This window comes from Hordeum vulgare, chromosome 4H, assembly GCF_904849725.1.
Source record: "Hordeum vulgare subsp. vulgare chromosome 4H, MorexV3_pseudomolecules_assembly, whole genome shotgun sequence".
Classification (NCBI taxonomy): domain Eukaryota; kingdom Viridiplantae; phylum Streptophyta; class Magnoliopsida; order Poales; family Poaceae; genus Hordeum; species Hordeum vulgare.
The window spans coordinates 75,267,189-75,284,693 of NC_058521.1; positions in this window are offsets into that span (position 1 = coordinate 75,267,189).

Below are 17,505 nucleotides of genomic sequence, written 5' to 3' on the forward strand. Positions count from 1 at the left end.
GACCACTAGTTTCAAGAGAAACGGCAAAGGAAAGAAGGGCAATTCAAAGAAGAGCGGCAAAACTGTTGCCAATCCAACGAAGAAACCCAAAGCTGGACCTAAGCCTGAAACGGAGTGCTATTATTGCAAGGGTATGGGTCACTGGAAGCGCAACTGCCCCAAGTATCTGGCTGATAAGAAGGCGGCCAAAGAAAAATCAGGTATATTTGATATATATGTTATTCATGTGTACTTAACCAGCTCTCGTAGTAGTGCCTGGGTATTCGATACCGTTCTGTTGCTCATATTTGCAACTTGAAACAGGAAATGTGGAATAAGAGAAGGCTGGCGAAGGATGAAGTGACGATGCGTGTGGGAAATGGTTCCAAGGTTGATGCAATCGCCGTCGGCACAGTTTCACTTCAGTTACCATCAGGATTAGTTATGAACTTAAATAAATGTTATTTAGTGCCTATGTTAAGCATGAACATTATATCTGGATCTTGTTTATTGCGAGACGGTTACTCGTTTAAGTCAGAGAATAATGGTTGTTCTATTTCTATGAGTAATATCTTTTATGGTCATGCACCCAATGTGAGAGGATTGTTCATATTGAATCTTGATAGTGATAATACACATATACATAACATTGAGACCAAAAGAGTTAGAGTTAACAATGATAGCGCCATGTTTTTATGGCACTGCCGCTTAGGTCATATTGGCGTAAAGCGCATGAAGAAACTCCATACCGATGGACTTTTAGAGTCACTTGACTTTGATTCACTTGACACGTGCGAACCATGCCTCATGGGCAAGATGATTAAAACTCCGTTCTCCGGAACATGGAGCATGCAAATGACTTGTTGGAAATCATACATACCGATGTGTGTGGTCCGATGAGTGTGGAGGCACACGGCGGATATCGTTATTTTCTCACCTTCACTGACGATTTGAGTAGATATGGTTATGTCTACTTTATGAAGCACAAGTCTGAAACATTTGAAAAGTTCAAGCAATTTCAGAGTGAAGTTGAAAATCATTGTAACAAGAAGATCAAGTTCCTACGGTCTGATCGTGGGGGTGAATATCTGAGTTTCGAGTTTGGTGCTCACTTAAGACAATGTGGAATTGTTTCACAGTTGACACTGCCTGGAACACCACAACGTAATGGTGTGTCCGAACGTCGTAATCGTACTTTATTAGAGATGGTGCGATCTATGATGTCTCTTACCGATTTGCCGTTATCGTTTTGGGGTTATGCATTAGAAACAACTGCATTCACTTCAAATAGGGCACCATCAAAATCCGTTGAGACGACACCATACGAACTGTGATATGGCAAAAGACCAAAGTTGTCGTTTCTTAAAGTTTGGGGATGTGATGCTTATTCAAAAAGCTTCAACCTGAAAAGCTGGAACCCAAAGCGGAAAAATGCGTCTTCATAGGTTACCCAAAAGAGACAGTTGGGTATACCTTCTATCTCAAATCCGAGGGCAAAGTGTTTGTTGCTAAGAACAGAGCTTTTATCGAGAAGGAGTTTCTCTCGAGATAATTGAGTGGGAGGAAGATAGAACTTGATGAGGTTGTCGAACCTCTCATCCCTCTGGATTGTGGCGCAGGTCAAGGGGAAACCCCTGTCATTGCGACACCGGTTGAGGAGGAAGTTAATGATGATGATCATGAAACTCCGGATCAAGTTCCTATTAGACCTCGCAGGTCGACGAGATCGCGTACTGCTCCAGAGTGGTACAGTAATCCCGTCTTATCAATTATGTTGTTGGACAACAATGAGCCTGCGAATTATGAAGAAGCAATGGTGGGCCCGGATTCCAACAAATGGCTCGAGGCCATGAAGTTCGAGATAGGATCTATGTATGAGAACAAAGTGTGGACTTTGGAAGTACTACCTAAAGGCCGCAAGGCTATTCAGAACAAATGGATCTTTAAGAAGAAGACGGACGCTGACGGTAATGTGATCGTTTATAAAGCTCGACTTGTGGCAAAGGGTTTTTCACAAGTTCAAGGAATTGACTACGATGAGTGATACGTCTCCGTCGTATCTGCTTTTACGAACTCTTTTGCCCTTGTTTTGGACTCTAATTTGCATGATTTGAATGGAACTAACCCGGACTGACGCTATTTTCAGCAGAATTGCCATGGTGTTGTTTTTGTGCAGAAATGAAAGTTCTCGGAACGTCCTGAAAATTTACGGAGATTTTTTATGGAATAAAATAAAAATACATGCGCAAAGATCCACGTGAGGGGGTGTGCCAGTGGGTCACAAGCCCACACGGCGCGGCCACCCCCTAGGCCGCACCATGCAGGCTTGTGGGTCCCACATGGCACCACCGCGCCCAATCTCAGTCCTATATCTTCCGTTTCGCCTGGGAAAAAATCAGAGAGAAGGTTTCATCGCGTTTTGCGATATGGAGGCGCCGCCACATCCTGTTCTTCATCTCGAGGGCAGATCTGGAGTCCGTTTCGGGCTCCGGAGAGGGGAAATCGTCGCCATCGTCATCATCAACCTTTCTCCATCGACAATTCCATGATGCTCTTCATCGTTCATGAGTAATCTCATCATAGGCTTGCTGGACGGTGATGAGTTGGATGAGATCTATCATGCAATCGAGTTAGTTCTTGACGGGGATTGATCCCTAGTATCCACTATGTTCTAGATTGATGTTGCTACTACTTGGCTATGCTTAATGCTTGTCACTAGGGCCCGAGTGCCATGATTTCAGATATGAACCTATTATGTTGTTGCCAATATATGTGTGTTTTAGATCCTATCTTGCAACTTGTAGTCACCTACTACGTGTTATGACCCGCCAACCCCGGAGTGACAATAGCCGGAACCACTCCCGGAGATGACCATATTATGAGGAGTTCATGTATTCACAGCGTGTTAATGCGTTGGTACGGTTCTTTATTAAAAGGAGAACCTTAATATCCCGTAGTTTCCATTAGGACCCCGCTGCCACGGGAGGGATGGACAATAGATGTCATGCAAGTTCTTTTCCCTAAGCACGTATGACTACATACGAAATACATGCCTACATTAGATTGATGAACGGGAGCTAGCCACATATCTCTCCGTGTTATAGTTGTTACATGATGAATCACATCCGTCACACTCATCCATCACCGATCCACTGCCTACGAGTCTTTTACTACTGGTCCTCGCTACGTTACTTTGCCTAGGCTTGTCCCTTGCTAGAAGAGGGATTGGGCCACTTTGCTGCTGCTATCACTTTGCTGCTGTCACTTTGTTTCTACTGTTGCTACTGCTGTTACTTGTTACTTTGCTGTTGCTGCTACTACTGTTCCTTGCTACTCCGCTGTTACTTGTTGCAAGACTTTGTTGGCGCTAACATCCCGTCAACGTGCGTTTTTCTGGCGCCATTGGTGGGAATTGCCAAAGCTTTTTCTGGTGCCGTTGCTATCATACTACCTTGCTACTGATACTTTGCTTGCAGAGACTAATCTTTCAGGTGTGGTTGAATTGACAACTCAGCTGCTAATACTTGAGAATATCCTTTAGCTTCCCCTTGTGAGAGAATAAATAAATTTGGGTTGAATACTCTACCCTCGAAAACTGCTGCGATCCCATACACTTGTGGGACATCAAGGATTTTTCTGGCGCCGTTGCCGGGGAAGCACATCTATATTCTCCGAGTCACTTGGGATTGACGTCTGCTGATCACTGTGAGGAATCCGAAAGATCCAAGAACTAAAATCTTGCCTTCCACTACGAGGAGAGGTAAGGAACTGCCATCTAGCTCTGCACTTGATTCACCTTCAGTTTTGAGTAAGTTTGCGACTTCGCCTCCTGCTAGAAATCTTGATATGTCGCCTATGCCTGATGATGCTATGCTTGATACTATGCCTGACGATGCTATGCTAGATACTATGCCTGATACTGCTTTGCCACTAGGTGCATTCCTTGATGCACAAATTGCTAGATCTGCTGCTAGATGTGATGATGCTTCTGAAACTGCTGATACTATTGAAGTAGAACCTGCTACTATGCCTGAATTGTCTGTTATGCCTGATACGCGCTATGTTATGGAGGGAGAGATAGCTGAGGACTTTCTTGCGTGTAAGGATAGCTATGATGTTGAGAAACTTCTGCGCAAGTGGAAGGAAAAATCTCTGAACGCTAGGATGAAATACGACCCGCAGTTTGCCACTTCACCTATATTTGTGACCGATAAGGATTATGAATTCTTTGTCGATCCTGAGTTAATCACTCTGGTCGAATCTGATCCTTTTTACGGTTACGAGTCTGAAATGGTTGTAGCCCATCTTACCAAACTGCATGATATAGCCACCCTATTCACTAGTGAGGAAAAGATCCGGGAAAAGATCCGCCACTACTATATGCTCAAGCTGTTTCCTTTTTCGCTAAAGGATGATGCTAAGACCTGGTTCACTTCTCTTGCTCCTGGTTGTGTGCGTAGCCCCCAGGATATGGTCTACTACTTCTCTGAAAAATATTTCCCTGCCCATAAGAAGCAAGCTGCCTTGCAGGAAATATACAACTTTGCTCAAGCTGAGGAAGAGAGTCTCCCACAAGCTTGGGGGAGGCTCATCCAGCTGCTGAATGCTTTGCCCGATCACCCTCTTGAGAAGAACGAAATACTTGATATCTTCTATAATGGACTTACCGATGCTTCTAAAGACCACCTAGATAGTTGTGGCGGTAGTGTTTTTAGGGAACAAACCGTAGAACAAGCTGAGATTCCGTTGAATAACATCTTGTGCAATGAGAATGCTTGGACTATTCCCGAACCACCTCCTAAGCCAACTCCGAAGAAAAGAGGTATTCTATTCCTCAGTCCTGAAGATATGCAACAAGCCAAGAAATCTATGCGAGAGAAAGGCATTAAATCAGAAGATGTCAAAAATCTACCACCTATCGAAGAGATCCATGGTCTCGATAAACCGATACATGTAGTAGAAGTAAATTCTCTACGTAGGTTTGATGAGAGTGATATTCCTTTTGATAAACCTGCTAGCTTATGCATGGATGAATTTGATAACTTTGTTGCCAAACAACAGAGTTTCAATGATTATGTTAGCAGACAATTGGAAAAGAATGCTCGTATGGTTAGTCATTTAAGTGCTTGTGTGGACAGAAATGTCAATGATCTTAAGCTTTTGAGTAAACATGCCTCTATGGTTACTACTCAAGTAGAACAAGTACTTAAAGCTCAGAATGACTTGCTCAATGAGTTGAATGACAATGCCGTCAGAGTCGTCACTAGAGGCGGTAGAATGACCCAGGAACCTCTGTATCCTGAGGGTCATCCGAAGAGAGTTGAACAAGAGTCTCAAGGAGTTAGCACTGATGCACCTAGTCATCCTAGAAAGAAGAAGAAATATGATAGGGACCTGCACGCGAGAAACCCTGTTGCTGCTACCCCTGAGAGTCCAAACGATGCCTCTATCTCTGATGCTGAAACACAATCTGGTGATGAACATGAGCCTAATGATAATATCAATAGTGATGTTCATGAAGATGCTCAACCTAGCAATGAAAAGGATGTGGAGATTGAACCTAGTGTTGATCTTGATAACCCACAGCCTAAGAATAGAAGATACGATAAGAATGACTTCGCTGCTAGGAAGCACGATAAAGAAAGGGAACCATGGGTTCAGAAACCTATGCCCTTTCCTCCCAAACCATCCAAGAAAAAGGATGATGAGAATTTTGAGCGATTCGTTGAGATGATCAGACCTGTCTTTCTGCAGATTGACAAATATGCTCAAAATGTCTCCGTATGCTAAGTGCATGAAAGATATTGTGACTAATAAGAGGAGGATACCTTATCTTGAGATCTCCGCCATGCTTGCCAATTACACTTTCAAGGGTGGAACTCCTAAGAAACTAGGTGATCCCGGTGTGCCCACTATACCTTGCTCCATTAAAGGCAACTACGTTAGAATTGCCTTATGCGACCTTGGAGCCGGTGTTAGTGTTATGCCTCTCTCTCTTTATCGTAGACTTGAAATGGATAAGTTGATACCCACTGAAATCTCTTTGCAAATGGCTGACAAATCAACTGCTTTCCCAATCGGCATTTGCGAGGATGTGGCTGTTGTGGTTGCTAACACCACTATCTTAACAGACTTTGTTATCTTGGATATTCCCGAGGACGATGCCATGGATGTCATCCTCGGAAGACCCTTTTTAAACACTACAGGGGCTGTTATAGATTGCAACAAGGGCAATGTCACTTTCCATGTCAATGGTAATGAGCATGTGGTGCACTTTCCGAAGAAACAATATCGAGTACATTGCATCAATGCTATCGAAAAAACTTCATCGATTCTTATCGGGAGCTTTGAATGCCCTATTCCTCGTGTCAAGATGAAGTATGATTTGCTTGTTGGGGCGATACACATACCCATTGAGGTGACCTAGTGACTATTCAAAAATTCTCCGTTCTCTTTTGCGATTCGAGAAGTTTTGTCGAGGGGATTTGATCAACCCCATTGACGGATTTCTTTCGATGACCATGAGATGGATGAATCAAGGAGTCACAAACCTCTGTTCCAAGCTTTCACTTTAGGTTGCTTAGAAGAAAAATGATAGGTTTAGTTTAGTTTTCCCTATTTTCTGTCTTAGCGTCCGGTAGAAAAGTACCCGGAAAATAGAAGTTCTCCGAACGCTGTGAAAATCTAGTATGATTTTTTCTGGAATATTTGAAAAATGCTGGGACAAAGAGTCTGTCTGGGGGCCACACCAGTGGGCCACAAGCCCTAGGGGCTCGGGCACCCCCTGGCCACGCCACCCAGGCTTGTGGGGCCCACAGGCACCCCCTCCACTCATTCTTGCTTCCATCCAGTTCTCCTACCTCTAGAAAAAATCGTTTCGCAGCTCAAACCCGTGTTCTTGCTCCTCTTGCTGGGATTTTGGATCTCTTTGCTCAAATCACCGTTCTCCGAACTGTTTTGGGGAAATTACTCCCTGGTAAGTGACTCCTCCATTGGTCCAATTAGTTTTTGCTCTAGTGCCTTATACTCTGCGTATTTTTGCTTCCTTGGTGACCATGTTCTTGAGCTTTGCATGCTGATTCTAGCTGGTCCCAAGTAGTTTTGATGCGTGATATGGTCTCTAGGCACTTGTGGGAGTAGTTGCTACAAGTTTAGTTGAACCTTGTTCACCTTTCCTTTGGGTCACTGAAAATTTCAGAAAAGGAAGATGTTCAAGAGAAACTATCATGGTGGTTCCTCAAGCAAGAGAGGTCCCCGTCTTGCGATTCGGGAGCCTGATCCTTACTAACCTAGGGACGCGCAGGTTCAACCATGTGAATGGCCTTCTGATGAATTTATTATTGAGGCAAGCTTCAAAGATGAGTTTGATGCATTTGTTTGCAACGTTAGACTCAAAGAATTCATCTCCGATAAATTTGAACAGTATGTTGCTCTCACCGCCTCTTTTGTTCGTAGATTCAAATTTTCAGCTGGCCGTGAGCCATCGGTATTGTTTGATCTCTATGATAAATCGTATACCATGGATTTAGAGGATTTTAGTAGAATTTGCAAAATACCTATTTGGGGTAACCTCAATGATCCTCCTAAATCTTTGGTTAGAGATTTTTGCGCTGGTATTACGGTTGGAGAAACTAGAGACATTACGCAAGCTACCATGGGGAGTATTCATTTTCCTGCCTTGCATTATTTTGCCCTCTTCATAGGGAGATGCATTAATGGCAAGATTGAGCATTGTCACCTCTGCGCACCCGACCTTAGTATCCTTAAGAGCGCAGTGAGGGGTGACAAAAGCTTCAACAAGGGAGCTATTATAGCAAGGAGGCTGAATAAGAATGCTATTGATGGGGATTTCTTTAGTGGGATCTATGCCACTCGCATAGCGAGTTTTCTCGGAGTATCCATCCGCGCAGGAGATCCCCCGCTCCATACAACTTTCCTTGATCGCGTCGCTATGACACGCTACCAGTTCCTTGAGAGGGATGATGAATCCCTCCTATACCGATTGATATTTAACCGACATCGTGTTTTCCATATTACCCTTCCTGCTCCTGCTCTCTTTGACTTTCAGGTAAAACGGAGATATTACATAACCAGAGGAGAGGCACAGGAGTATGAGAGGGAAGCGACGGCTGCTCGTCTCCGTGAGGCAGCTATTCAGGCAGTGGCTGCAGCGCTTGTTGGAATTATGCCCTAGAGGCAATAATAAATATATAGTTATTATTATAATTCCTGTATCAAGATAATAGTTTATTATCCATGCTATAATTGTATTGAATGAAGACTCATTTACATGTGTGGATACATAGACAAAACACCGTCCCTAGCATGCCTCTAGTTGGCTAGCCAGTTGATCGATGATAGTCAGTGTCTTCTGATTATGAACAAGGTGTTATTGCTTGATAACTGGATCACGTCATTGGGAGAATCACGTGATGGACTAGACCCAAACTAATAGACGTAGCATGTTGATCGTGTCATTTTGTTGCTACTGTTTTCTGCGTGTCAAGTATTTATTCCTATGACCATGAGATCATATAACACACTGACACCGGAGGAATGCTTTGTGTGTATCAAACATCGCAACGTAACTGGGTGACTATAAAGATGCTCTACAGGTATCTCCGAAGGTGTTAGTTGAGTTAGTATGGATCAAGACTGGGATTTGTCACTCCGTGTGACGGAGAGGTATCTCAGGGCCCACTCGGTAATACAACATCACACACAAGCCTTGCAAGCAATGTAACTTAGTGTAAGTTGCGGGATCTTGTATTACGGAACGAGTAAAGAGACTTGCCGGTAAACGAGATTGAAATAGGTATGCGGATACTGACGATCGAATCTCGGGCAAGTAACATACCGAAGGACAAAGGGAATGACATACGGGATTATACGAATCCTTGGCACTGAGGTTCAAACGATAAGATCTTCGTAGAATATGTAGGATCCAATATGGGCATCCAGGTCCCGCTATTGGATATTGACCGAGGAGTCTCTCGGGTCATGTCTACATAGTTCTCGAACCCGCAGGGTCTGCACACTTAAGGTTCGACGTTGTTTTATGCGTATATAAGTTATATGGTTGGTTACCGAATGTTGTTCGGAGTCCCGGATGAGATCACGGACGTCACGAGGGTTTCCGGAATGGTCCGGAAACGAATATTGATATATAGGATGACCTCATTTGATTACCGGAAGGTTTTCGGAGTTACCGGGAATGTACCGGGAATGACGAATGGGTTCCGGGAGTTCACCGGGGGGGGGGGGGGCAACCCACCCCGGGGAAGCCCATAGGCCTTGGGGGAGACACACCAGCCCTTAGTGGGCTGGTGGGACAGCCCACAAGTGCTCTATGCGCCAAGAGAAGAAAAATCTAGAGAAAAAAAAGAGGAGGAGGTGGGAAGGGAGGGGGACTCCCTCCCACCAAACCTAGTCCAACTCGGTTTGGGGGGGAGAGTCCTCCCCCTTGTACTCGGCCGACCCCCTTGGGGCTCCTTGAGCCCCAAGGCAAGGCCCCCTCCCTCCCACCTATATATACGGAGGTTTTAGGGCTGATTTGAGACGACTTTTCCACGGCAGCCCGACCACATACCTCCACGGTTTTTCCTCTAGATCGCGTTTCTGCGGAGCTCGGGCGGAGCCCTGCTGAGACAAGGTCATCACCAACCTCCGGAGCGCCGTCACGCTGCCGGAGAACTCTTCTACCTCTCCGTCTCTCTTGCTGGATCAAGAAGGCCGAGATCATCGTCGAGCTGTACGTGTGCTGAACGCGGAGGTGCCGTCCGTTCGGTACTAGATCGTGGGACTGATCGCGGGATTGTTCGCGGGGCGGATCGAGGGACGTGAGGACGTTCCACTACATCAAACGCGTTCTCTAACGCTTCTGCTGTACGGTCTACGAGGGTACGTAGATCACTCATCCCCTCTCGTAGATGGACATCACCATGATAGGTCTTCGTGCGCGTAGGAAATTTTTTGTTTCCCATGCGACGTTCCCCAACAGTGTTATCAGAGCTAGGTTCATGCGTAGATGTCTTCTCGAGTAGAACACAAAAGTTTTTGTGGGCGGTGATGTGCGTTTTGCTGCCCCCCTTAGTCTTTTCTTGATTCCGCGGTATTGTTGGATTGAAGCGGCTTGGACCGACATTACTCGTACGCTTACGAGAGACTGGTTTCATCGTTACGAGTAACCCCCTTTTGCTCAAAGATGACTGGCAAGTGACGGTTTCTCCAACTTTAGTTGAATTGGATTTGACCGAGGAGGTCCTTGGATGAGGTTAAATAGCAACTCATATATCTCCGTTGTGGTGTTTGCGTAAGTAAGATGCGATCCTACTAGATACCCTTGGTCACCACGTAAAACATGCAACAACAAAATTAGAGGACGTCTAACTTGTTTTTGCAGGGTATGATTGTGATGTGATATGGCCAACGATGTGATGTGATATATTGGATGTATGAGATGATCATGTTGTAATAGAAATATCGACTTGCACGTCGATGGTACGGCAACCGGCAGGAGCCATAGGGTTGTCTTTATACTAACGTTTGTGCTTGCAGATGCGTTTACTATTTTGCTAGGATGTAGCTTTAGTAGTAATAGCATAAGTAGCACGACAACCCCGATGGCAACACGTTGATGGATGATCATGGTGTGGCGCCGGTGACAAGAAGATCGTGCCGGTGCTTTGGTGATGGAGATCAAGAAGCACGTGATGATGGCCATATCATGTCACTTATGAATTCCATGTGATGTTAATCCTTTTATGCACCTTATTTTGCTTAGAACGATGGTAGCATTATGATGTGATCTCTCACTAAAATTTCAAGACGAAATTGTGTTCTCCCCGACTGTGCACCGTTGCTACAGTTCGTTGTTTCGAGACACCACGTGATGATCGGGTGTGATAGACTCAACGTTCACATACAACGGGTGCAAAACAGTTGCGCGCGCGGAACACTCGGGTTAAGCTTGACGAGCCTAGCATGTGCAGACATGGCCTCGGAACACATGAGACCGAAAGGTCGATCGTGAATCATATAGTTGATATGATTAGCATAGGGATGCTTACCACTGAAACTATACCCAACTCACGTGATGATCGGACTTGGGATAGTGTAAGTGGATCATGAACAACTCAAATGACTAGAGAGATGTACTTTTTGAGTGGGAGTTTAGCATATAATTTGATTAAGTTGAACTCTAATTATCTTGAACATAGTCTAAGTCCACTTTGAATATATTTGTGTTGTAGATCATGGCTCACGCAACAGTCATCCTGAATTTTAATACGTTCCTAGAGAAAGCTAAGTTGAAAGATGATGGAAGCAACTTTGTAGACTGGGCTCGTAATCTTAAGCTAATCTTACAAGCTGGGAAGAAGGATTATGTCCTTAATGCTGCGCTAGGAGATGAACCACCCGCTACGGCTGATCAGGATGTTAAGAACGCTTGGTTAGCGCGTAAGGAGGACTACTCAATAGTTCAATGTGCAGTCTTGTATGGCTTAGAACCGGGACTTCAACGTTGCTTTGAGCATCATGGAGCATTTGAGATGTTCCAGGAGTTGGAGTTTATCTTTCAGAAGAACGCCCGGATCGAGAGGTATGAGACCTCCGATAAATTCTATGCTTGCAAGATGGAGGAAAACTCGTCTGTCAGTGAACATGTGCTCAAAATGTCTGGGTACTCAAACCGTCTAGCTGAACTGGGGATTGAACTCCCGCAAGAAGCTATCACTGACAGAATCCTTCAATCACTGCCGCCAAGCTACAAAGGCTTTGTGTTGAACTACAACATGCAAGGGATGAACAAGTCTCCCGGCGAGTTGTTTGCGATGTTGAAAGTCGCAGAGTCTGAACTCCGTAAAGAGCATCAAGTGTTGATGGTGAATAAGACCACTAGTTTCAAGAGAAACGACAAAGGCAAGAAGGGAAATTCGAAGAAGAGCGGCAAGCCTGTTGCCAATCCGCCGAAGAAACCCAAAGCTGGACCTAAGCCTGAAATGGAGTGTTTCTATTGCAATGGTATGGGTCACTGGAAGCGCAATTGCCCCAAGTATCTGGCAGATAAGAAGGCGGGCAAAGAAAAATCAGGTATATTTGATATACATGTTATTGATGTGTACTTAACCGGCTCTCGTTGTAGTGCCTGGGTATTCGATACCGGTTCTGTTGCTCATATTTGCAACTCGAAGCAGGAACTGCGGAATAGACGAAGGCTGGCGAAAGACGAAGTGACGATGCGCGTAGGAAATGGTTCCAAGGTTGATGCAATCGCCGTCGGCACAGTGTCACTTCAGCTACCATCGGGATTAGTGATGAACTTAAATCATTGTTATTTAGTGCCTTCCTTGAGCATGAACATTATATCTGGATCTTGTTTATTGCGAGACGGTTACTCTTTTAAGTCTGAGAATTATGGTTGTTCTATTTCTATGAGTAACATCTTTTATGGTCATGCACCGAATGTGAGAGGATTGTTCATACTGAATATTGATAGCGATACGCATATACATAACATTGAGACCAAAAGAGTTAGAGTAAACAATGATAGCGCCATATTTTTGTGGCACTGCCGCTTGGGTCATATTGGTGTAAAGCGCATGAAGAAACTCCATGCTGATGGACTTTTGGAGTCACTTGACTTTGATTCACTTGACACGTGCGAACCATGCCTCATGGGCAAGATGACTAAAACTCCGTTCTCCGGAACAATGGAGCGTGTAAGTGACTTATTGGAAATCATACATACCGATGTGTGTGGTCCAATGAGCGTGGAGGCACGCGGCGGATATCGTTATTTTCTCACCTTCACTGACAATTTAAGTAGATATGGTTATGTCTACTTGATGAAGCACAAGTCTGAAACATTTGAAAAGTTCAAGCAATTTCAGAGTGAAGTGGAAAATCATCGTGACAAGAAGATCAAGTTCCTACGGTCTGATCGTGGGGGTGAATATCTGAGTTTCGAGTTTGGTGCTCACTTAAGACAATGTGGAATTGTTTCACAGTTAACACCGCCTGGAACACCACAGCGTAATGGTGTGCCCGAACGTCGTAATCGTACTTTGTTAGAGATGGTGCGATCTATGATGTCTCTTACTGATTTGCCGTTATCATTTTGGGGTTATGCATTAGAAACAGCTGCATTCACTTTAAATAGGGCACCATCAAAATCCGTTGAGATGACACCATACGAACTGTGGTATAGCAAGAGGCCAAAGTTGTCGTTTCTTAAAGTTTGGGGATGTGATGCTTATGTCAAAAAGCTTCAGCCTGAAAAGCTGGAACCCAAAGCGGAAAGGTGCGTCTTCATAGGTTACCCAAAAGAGACAGTTGGGTACACCTTCTATCTCAAATCCGAGGGCAAAGTTTTTGTTGCTAAGAACGGAGCTTTTCTCGAGAAGGAGTTTCTCTCGAGAGAATTGAGTGGGAGGAAGATAGAACTTGACGAGGTTGTCGAACCTCTCATCCCTCTGGATGGTGGCACAGGGCAAGGGGAAACCTCTGTCGTTGCGACGCCGGTTGAGGAGGAAGTTAATGATGATGATCATGAAACTCCAGTTCAAGTTTCTGTTGAACCACGCAGGTCGACGAGATCACGCGCTGCTCCAGAGTGGTACGGTAATCCCGTCTTATCAATCATGTTGTTGGACAACAATGAACCTGCAAATTATGAAGAAGCAATGGTGGGCCCAGATTCCAACAAATGGCTAGAAGCCATGAAATCCGAGATAGGATCCATGTATGAGAACAAAGTGTGGACTTTGGAGATACTACCTGAGGGCCGCAAGGCTATTCAGAATAAATGGATCTTTAAGAAGAAGACGGACGCTGACGGTAATGTGACCGTTTATAAAGCTCGACTTGTGGCAAAGGGTTTTTCACAAGTTCCAGGAGTTGACTACGATGAGACTTTCTCACCCGTAGCGATGCTTAAGTCCGTCAGAATCATGTTAGCAATAGCTGCATTTTTCGATTATGAAATCTGGCAGATGGATGTCAAAACGGCGTTCCTTAACGGTTTCCTTAAGGAAGAGTTGTATATGATGCAACCCGAAGGTTTTGTCGATCCTAAGAATGCTAACAAGGTGTGCAAGCTCCAGCGATCCATTTATGGACTGGTGCAAGCATCTCGGAGTTGGAACAAACGCTTTGATGAGGTGATCAAAGCATTTGGGTTTATACAAGTGGTTGGAGAATCTTGTATTTACAAGAAAGTGAGTGGGAGCTCTGTGGCGTTTCTAATATTATATGTGGATGACATATTACTGATTGGAAACAACGTAGAGTTTTTGGAGAGCATAAAAGGTTACTTGAATAAAAGTTTCTCTATGAAGGACCTAGGAGAAGCTGCTTACATTCTAGGCATTAAGATCTATAGGGATAGATCAAAACGCCTGATAGGACTTTCACAAAGCACATACCTTGATAAAGTTTTGAAGAGGTTCAAAATGGAACAGTCCAAGAAAGGGTTATTGCCAGTTTTACAAGGTACGAGATTGAGTAAGACTCAGTGCCCAGCAACTGATGAAGATAGAGAGCATATGCGCTCCGTCCCCTATGCTTCAGCCATCGGTTCTATCATGTATGCGATGCTGTGCACTAGACCGGATGTTAGCCTGGCCATAAGTATGGCAGGAAGGTTCCAGAGTAATCTAGGAGTGGATCACTGGACATCGGTCAAGAATATCCTGAAGTACCTGAAAAGGACTAAGGAGATGTTTCTCGTGTATGGAGGTGACGAAGAGCTCGCCGTAAAAGGTTACGTCGATGCAAGCTTTAACACAGATCCGGACGACTCTAAGTTGCAAACCGGATACGTATTTATTCTTAATGGGGGTACAGTAAGATGGTGCAGTTCCAAGCAAAGCGTCGTAGCAGATTCTACATGTGAAGCGGAGTACATGGCTGCCTCGGAGGCGGCTAAGGAGGGTGTCTGGATGAAGCAGTTCATGACGGATCTTGGAGTGGTACCAAGTGCACTGGATCCAATAACCTTGTTCTGTGACAACACGGGTGCCATTGCCTTAGCAAAGGAACCACGGTTTCACAAGAAGACCAGACACATCAAACGACGCTTCAACCTCATCCGCGACTACGTCGAGGAAGAGGACGTAAATATATGCAAAGTGCACACGGATCTGAATGTAGCAGACCCGCTGACTAAACCTCTTCCACGGCCAAAACATGATCGACACCAGAACTGTATGGGTGTTAGATTTATTACAATGTAATTCACATGGTGATGTGAGGGCTGGATTATTGACTCTAGTGCAAGTGGGAGACTGTTGGAATTATGCCCTAGAGGCAATAATAAATATATAGTTATTATTATAATTCCTGTATCAAGATAATAGTTTATTATCCATGCTATAATTGTATTGAATGAAGACTCATTTACATGTGTGGATACATAGACAAAACACCGTCCCTAGCATGCCTCTAGTTGGCTAGCTAGTTGATCGATGATAGTCAGTGTCTTCTGATTATGAACAAGGTGTTGTTGCTTGATAACTGGATCACGTCATTGGGAGAATCACGTGATGGACTAGACCCAAACTAATAGACGTAGCATGTTGATCGTGTCATTTTGTTGCTACTGTTTTCTGCGTGTCAAGTATTTATTCCTATGACCATGAGATCATATAACTCACTGACACCGGAGGAATGCTTTGTGTGTATCAAACGTTGCAACGTAACTGGGTGACTATAAAGATGCTCTACAGGTATCTCCGAAGGTGTTAGTTGAGTTAGTATGGATCAAGACTGAGATTTGTCACTCCGTGTGACGGAGAGGTATCTCGGGGCCCACTCGGTAATACAACATCACACACGAGCCTTGCAAGCAATGTAACTTAGTGTAAGTTGCGGGATCTTGTATTACGGAACGAGTAAAGAGACTTGCCGGTAAACGAGATTGAAATAGGTATGCGGATACTGACGATCGAATCTCGGGCAAGTAACATACCGAAGGACAAAGGGAATGACATACGGGATTATACGAATCCTTGGCAGTGAGGTTCAAACGATAAGATCTTCGTAGAATATGTAGGATCCAATATGGGCATCCAGGTCCCGCTATTGGATATTGACCGAGGAGTCTCTCGGGTCATGTCTACATAGTTCTCGAACCCGCAGGGTCTGCACACTTAAGGTTCGACGTTGTTTTATGCGTATATGAGTTATATGGTTGGTTACCGAATGTTGTTCGGAGTCCCGGATGAGATCACGGACGTCACGAGGGTTTCCGGAATGGTCCGGAAACGAAGATTGATATATAGGATGACCTCATTTGATTACCGGAAGGTTTTCGGAGTTAGCGGGAATGTACCGGGAATGACGAATGGGTTCCGGGAGTTCACCGGGGGGGGGGGGGGGCAACCCACCCCGGGGAAGCCCATAGGCCTTGGGGGAGACACACCAGCCCTTAGTGGGCTGGTGGGACAGCCCACAAGTGCTCTATGCACCAAGAGAAGAAAAATCAAGAGAAAAAAGAGAGGAGGAGGTGGGAAGGGAGGGGGACTCCCTCCCACCAAACCTAGTCCAACTCGGTTTGGGGGGGAGAGTCCTCCCCCTTGTACTCGGCCGACCCCCTTGGGGCTCCTTGAGCCCCAAGGCAAGGCCCCCTCCCTCCCACCTATATATACAGAGGTTTTAGGGCTGATTTGAGACGATTTTTCCACGGCAGCCCAACCACATACCTCCACGGTTTTTCCTCTAGATCGCGTTTCTGCGGAGCTCGGGCGGAACCCTGCTGAGACAAGGTCATCACCAACCTCCGGAGCGCCGTCACGCTGCCGGAGAACTCTTCTACCTCTCCATCTCTCTTGCTGGATCAAGAAGGCCGAGATCATCGTCGAGCTGTACGTGTGCTGAACGCGGAGGTGCCGTCCGTTCGGTACTAGATCGTGGGACTGATCGCGGGATTGTTCGCGTAGCGGATCGAGGGACGTGAGGACATTCCACTACATCAACCGCGTTCTCTAACGCTTCTGCTGTACAGTCTATGAGGGTACGTAGATCACTCATCCCCTCTCGTAGATGGACATCACCATGATAGGTCTTCGTGCGCGTAGGAAATTTTTTGTTTCCCATGCGACGTTCCCCAACAACGCTCCCGTATAACCCCGATTATGATTCTGGGTTTTGCCATGACCTTCCTTGGGAGTAGACCAAGTTAGGCCAAAAGCCTAAGCTTGGGGGAGTACGTGTTTCTCACTGACTTTACATTCTTGCTTATGCTTTCACTTTGTTAGTCGGTGTTCACACTTTGCCACTGTATCATCCATGCTAGTTTATTTTCTTTTTCTCGTTTTCTTTTCGTGTGTCTGTCTAGTTTGAGAAAAACCAAAAAGATTTTCTTTTTATTATTTTGCTTGTTGGGGGCTTTCCCGTGTAAGTAGTTTTCTTTTTCTTTGGGTCAAGGTAGAAGATATTGGTTACAATGTTTAGTGGCTCTTGCATGCATACCTGTTTAGCTTTCAAAGAGCCATATTACTTTGTCTTATCCTTTGTGTTTGCCTA